This window comes from Myotis brandtii, unplaced genomic scaffold, assembly GCF_000412655.1.
Source record: "Myotis brandtii unplaced genomic scaffold, ASM41265v1 scaffold643, whole genome shotgun sequence".
Classification (NCBI taxonomy): Eukaryota; Metazoa; Chordata; class Mammalia; order Chiroptera; family Vespertilionidae; genus Myotis; species Myotis brandtii.
Window position 1 is genome coordinate 316028 of NW_005370478.1, and position 6572 is coordinate 322599.

Sequence of the window (6572 nt, forward strand, 5' to 3'; positions counted from 1 at the left end):
CCCCTCTCTCAAAAAAAATAAAAAATGTGGGTTTTATCAATCCCCAGCAGAACACATAATGAATGTTTAAGTGAAACAACAAACTGATGCTTTTCTCTCTCAAAAAAAACCCACACATCAATAAATAAAAAATGTTTTTTTAATGTTAGGTGGTATAGGTACTCCTTATAGTATTTTTACCTTTTGTACATACATGAAATTTTATTAGTAAAAAGCTGAGGGATCAGATGAAAAGGTCTGTGAATCTAATGTATAATACGGTGACTATAGTTGATAACACTGTATCGTATATCTGAAATTTGCTAAGTGAGTAGAACTTAAAATGTTCTAAATAAATAAATAAATAAATGAATAAATGAATGTGAGGTGATGGACATGTTAATTGACTAGATAGGGGGAATCCTTTCACAATGTATATGTTTATAAAATCACCATGATGTATACTTCAAATATCTTAAAGTTTTTGGTCAACTGTACCTCTGAAATGGAAAAAAAAAAAAAAAGCTGGGGAGAAAAACTACCTAACTCATATTTTGGTTGTGATATTTTATACTATAATATTCTGTCATCTTTTTGCCATTTACTAAGTCAAACTGGTAGCTTTGTTGGTTGAATTTTCTGCTAACCTCTTCTTATTTCTGGGAGCAATTTTCATACAGATTGTATGCACATTTCTTAAGATATAGCACAATAATTAAGTAACATTAGAAAAAATAAATTAATCTAAGGTGGGTCAGAGGTAGTGTAAAATAAGATGAACACTGCCATGTTCCATTAACCCAATCCATTATTCCCCATCTTTTTTATTGTTGTTAATCATCACCTGAGGATATTTTCCCATTGATTCTTAGAGTGGAAAAGGAGAGGGAGAGACAGAGGGAGAGAAACATCAATGTGAGAAAGACACATTGATTGGTTGCCTCCAGCACGTGCCCTGACCAGGGCTGGGGATCGAGCCTGCAACTGAGATACATGCCCTTGACTGGAATTATCCCGCAACCCTTTAGCCCGACACTCTATCCACTGAGCCAAACTGGCTAGGGCTATTCATTATTCGACATCTTGGTAACATAAATGGTTTCTGTATTTTATAGTAACAAACTAGAGGCCCAGTGCACAGATTCAAGCACATTGAAAGGAAATTAATTAGAAGAAATATTTTAGAGGCCAGGGAGGGACCGTGGGAGGTTGGCTCCAGGGCATGGTCTGCCCCGTCTCACCTGGCTGGACACCAGCAGCAAGCTAACCTACCGGTTGGAGTGTCTGCTCCCTGGGGATCAGTGTGCATCATAGTGACTGGTTGAACTGTCAGACAATTAGCATATTAGGCGCACACACACACACACACACACACACACACACACCCGTGCACGAAATTTGTGCACAGGTGGGATCCCTAGCCCTGGCCGGTGATCAGGGCCAATCAGGTTCCCCACCTCCTCCTTCCCTCCCTGCCCGTGTCCGCCGCCACCCACCCCCGGTTCCCCGTCCCAGCCCCGATTGGGTAATTGGGACCTGCTAGCCAGGGGAAGGGGCCAACCACCACTGCGGCAGGTGGGTGGTGGGCGGATCAGGGCCTGCTGGCCAGAGGGAGAGACCCAGGAGGTTGTCTGCTGGCCCCGAGGAGGGAGCCAGCCCTTGCCCTCCCTGGGTCACATCTGCTGCCACCCATCGCTGGTTCCCCGTCCCAGCCCAGGGGCCTGGCCCCAATTGGGTGATCGGGGCCTGCCGGCCAGGGGAGGAACCAGGAGGTTGGCCGGCAGGCCCAATCAGCAATTGGGGCCTGCAGGCTGGGGGCAGCTCCTGTGTCAAGCATCTGCCCCCTGGTGGCAGGTGCGCATCATAGGGACCAGTCGTTCCATCGTAATGGTCGCTTAGGCTTATATATAGACTAGTGGCCTGGTGTATGAAATTCGTGCACGGGGTGGGGGAGTGTCCCTCAGCCCGGCCTGCACCCTCTCCAATCTGGGACCCCTTGGGAGATGTCCGACTGCCAGTCAGATATCCCTCTCACAATCCGGGACCACTGGCTCCTAACTGCTCACCTGCCTGCCTGTCTGCCTGATTGCCCCTAACCACCTCTGCCTGCCTGCCTGATCACCCCTAACTGCTCGCCTCTGCCTTGCCCGGGATCTGGCTTCCCTCCATCTGGCTGGCCGCAGGCACCCAGGATCTGGGCCGGCTGCAGCCGCAGGGGGCCTTGGGTGGATGGTTTCACCTGGGCTGCAGCCACAGGCGCCCGGGACCATAGGGTGAGCGGCTTGTCTCGCCTGATCGCCTCTAACCGCCTCTGCCTTGGCCCCGCCACCATGGCTTTGTCCGGAAGGTCTCCCAATCTAATTAGTATATTACCCTTTTATTAGTATAGATTGTACTAGCAACATGATTTTTGTTCACTAGGTAAGCTTTACTCAACACTGCAGCTCACACAGGACTATTAGCAATTCCTGCAGTCTTTTAAGTATTTGGCATTCTTCCTTCCATCCATTATGTGGGTTTACCAGGTACAGACCTTTCTAGGGAGGAGTGAATTATGTGGTAGTCTACTTTATATTCAGGTCCTACATAATCAACTAATCAGTAAAAGCCTATAAAATTGAAAAGGTAAGGTACAAAGAGCCTCTTTATAAATGATGTTATTTAAAAAGCAGCAAAAAGAATCCTGCAGATATATCTGTCAGTCTACTTTTGAGGTATTTAACGGGCAGCAAATGTTTACCTGTTTTCATCTCAAATAAGATTAGGAAAACACCTGTTTTCTACCAAAGCTCCCCAGACAGATTTGGATCTGACACTTTGAATTCCTTTAATTTGTCTGTTTCTTTCATAGCTGTAAAGTCGATTCCAGGAATAAAAAATTCTGAATCTAACATTTTCAATTCACTGCTAGTACATACTAGCTCATAAATCAATATACAAAGAACACTTGGAACAGGAAAAATGTTTTAATAAACGAAAATTTTAAGAACATCACTCTCTTTCTGTAGGGTGAGAAATAAACAATAATGCCCAAGGTAACTGGCATTTGTTTTCAAGTTACCTCAATTTGGAGCTTTAAAAAGGATTCACTACAGAAAACCTACAGGGCTGACTCATTAATATGGCTATAAAATGAATTACTGTTAAACCTGTAATAAGCTTTTATTTATCCAATCCTTTGCATAGCCCATTTTATCTCTCAAAGGATCTGTTGTTACGTGTAGTATTCACAATAGATTCTTAATAGTTAATAATCTGTCTACTATTGCCAAACACAAAACGCTTTCCACTTTTGTGACAACAAATCTCCTATCAATAAGCACCCAAATATTAAGTTATATGCTGTTTACTAACACAACTAAAGTAAGCAATAAGTTCCCTATTTCCAAAGGGTTTAATATTCAGGAGTCCCTCTCCCAATAAAAGTTCTTCTTCGCCGAAACCGGTTTGGCTCAGTGGATAGAGCGTCGGCCTGCGGACTGAAAGGTCCCAGGTTCGATTCCGGCCAAGGGCATGTACCTGGGTTGTGGGCACATCCCCAGTATGAGATGTGCAGGAGGCAGCTGATCGATGTTTCTCTCTCATCGATGTTTCTAACTCTCTATCTCTCTCCCTTCCTCTCTGTAAAAAATCAATAATATATATATATATAAAAGTTCTTCACGGACAGTTGTATGTGGTCTAAATTCCATTTTTAGTCTAACTGCATTTAACTCTGCTAAATACTAGCAAAACATTAGTCTATTTCCATTCCCCTAGACTCCCCAGAGTTACATGTAAAAATGTTTTTGTGGCTATGTCTTAGTATCACAAACCAGAACGCCAAAGAATCTATCAAAGTCGTACCATACAAAGCACCAACCAGCTCTAGGGTAATTTAAATCAGAGGTCTTCACTTTCAGCAAAAACATATATGGAGAATGAAGACTCAATATTATCTGGAAATATATTTTATTTTACTGTGACATAGCCAGGTATTATTATTATTATTATGCACTTTACATTCATTATCTCTGTGAATTCTCACAATTTTTTGTCCTAAGTAACTACATTTTACAGATGAGGTCAAAACGGAGGTTTAGTGAGATTAAGTAACTCGCCCATGGTTAGTTAGTAAATATCCCTCCTACATGCCCCCTAATTGGGCGCAAGCACGAAACTCAGATATGTGTCCTGATAGGAAATTGAATCATGACTTCCTGGTTCATAGGTCAACACTCAACCACTGAGCCACACCAGCTGGGCAAGATGTCGACATTTGAGAATTCTAATTTCACTCAAATTTTTATCATTGGTAACAAATGATGTCAACTGTTTTCCTCTAAGTGACAAGCTCACTTCATTCAAGAAAACATCCACCAGCCAGAACCGGTTTGGCTCAGTGGATAGAGCGTCGGCCTGCGGACTCAAGGGTCCCGGGTTCGATTCCGGTCAAGGGCATGTACCTTGGTTGCGGGCATATTCCCAGTGGGGGGCGTGCAGGAGGCAGCTGATCAATGTTTCTCTCTCATCGATGTTTCTGGCTCTCTGTCCCTCTCCCTTCCTCTCTGTAAAAAATCAATAAAATATATTATAAAAAAAAAAAAAAAAGAAAACATCCACCAAACACTCAAGTGTAAAAAACTAGTCTGTCAGTCATTCTTTCAAGTAAAACTGCTGTTCCATGAAACAAACAGTGCTGTTCCACAACTCAGCCTCACAAGTTCTTTTCCTTATGACATGGGTCAGACCTTGTTAGGCAGCATAAGTACTCTAAGCATACTTCCCATTTGGTCAGATACTTAAAAATTAAAAAGATTTGAACTCAAGGGCTGAGGGTATTTTTTTTAAAATAATGGATGATAGACCATTTATTCATTGTCCAACTTTTTATTTATTTATTTTGATATTTTATTGATTTTTTACAGAGAGGGAGGGAGAGAGTTAGAAACATCGATGAGAGAGAAACATCAATCAGCTGCCTCCTGCACACCCTCTACTGGGGATGTGCCCGCAACCGAGGTACATGCCCTTGACCAGAATTGAATCTGGGACCCTACAGTCCGCAGGCCGACGCTCTATCCACTGAGCCAAACCGGTTTCGGCGAAGAAGAACTTTTATTGGGAGAGGGACTCCTGAATATTAAACCCTTTGGAAATAGGGAACTTATTGCTTACTTTAGTTGTGTTAGTAAACAGCATATAACTTAATATTTGGGTGCTTATTGATAGGAGATTTGTTGTCACAAAAGTGGAAAGCGTTTTGTGTTTGGCAATAGTAGACAGATTATTAACTATTAAGAATCTATTGTGAATACTACACGTAACAACCACCCACCTGTCCCCTCCTTCCCTCCGAGATTCCGCACTCTGTTCCATGCTTCCATGTCTCTGGATCCACTCCATTCATCAGTTTATTTTGTTAATTAGATTCCACATGAGTGAGATCATGTGTATCAGGCAGTCCTCTGGTTACGTCGGACTTGACGTACGTCGTTTCGTGGTTACATTGCCATCTCCCATTTATTAAAAAAAAAGTCATTTTGACGTATGTACATATGTGCTTTGTTTTTTATGTTTTTTATTATTTATTTACCACAAGTAAAGGTCAGTAATTGTTATCTTTCTTTTAAATTTTTTTTACTGTTTCACTTCATTACTGCTGTGTCTGTGCTCCATGTGAGTAACGTAGGTCGAGATATGTCGCGCCTTAGAAACTGATCTCCGACGTAACCCGAGGACCTACTGTACTTGTGTTTCTCTGACTGACTTATTTCACTTAGCATGATACTCCCTAGGACTCAATGTCTGAGATTTAATAACATTAATCATTTTTATTGCCTCATCAAAGACATTCTCAAGTAAGGATTGTAGCGTTTCACTCAACTTCTTTGCTTTGGGCTAAAACACCAACAGTAGTTTTACCCACCCTTGCTTTTGGACCATGAGTGCAAATGTCGGTGAAGAAGATAAACAGCATTTTGGTGTTATTTTGGAAATAGTTACAACCTCCTGGCTCTCAAGGGTCTGAGGAGATCCCCATTTTTCAGTGGATCATCCTTTCAGAACCGCTTTCCTAGATTATACCACTGGTTCAAAGTGGGGTGAAAACACCAACAAAACTCTGTCCACCCCTAGAGTCCTCATTCCGTTAGTTCATTTAGTTTGAGATACACACCGACACAGGAAAGGAGCAGGAAACCAAGGGCACAGATTGCAATTTTGTTTTAAGGTTTTATTTTGAGCACCTTCACGCTAGACCAACAATTCCCAATGTAGAAGTTACGTTAATCAGTCTCAACTGAGGGACAGCAGTTAAAAACGTAGAGATGACACCTCCCTCGCCATCAGTCTTGGGGATGAGACCCTACCAAACTGCACTTTTAGCCATTTCCAACTTACTTTTTACGAACCCCAAGAATTGTGCTAAGTAGATCAAATTTAGAGTCCAATCCCCAGTCAACAGCAGTTAACGTAGAGATGACACCTCCCTCGCCATCAGTCTTGGGGATGAGACCCTACCAAACTGCACTTTTAGCCATTTCCAACTTATTACTTACGAACCCCAAGAATTGTGCTAAGTAGATCAAATTTAGAGTCCAATCCCCAGTCCC

At 42.4% G+C, this 6572-nt stretch overlaps 1 long non-coding RNA gene across 1 annotated transcript; it reads right to left on the reverse strand.

The window, feature by feature from the left end:
* Positions 1 to 6178: 6178 nt before the first annotated feature.
* On the reverse strand, positions 6179 to 6508 carry LOC106723794. The gene is made up of 2 exons (XR_001359509.1): positions 6446 to 6508; positions 6179 to 6294 (listed from the first exon to the last, which is right to left on the reverse strand). It is a non-coding gene; the product is annotated as an uncharacterized LOC106723794 (long non-coding RNA).
* Positions 6509 to 6572: the final 64 nt, after the last annotated feature.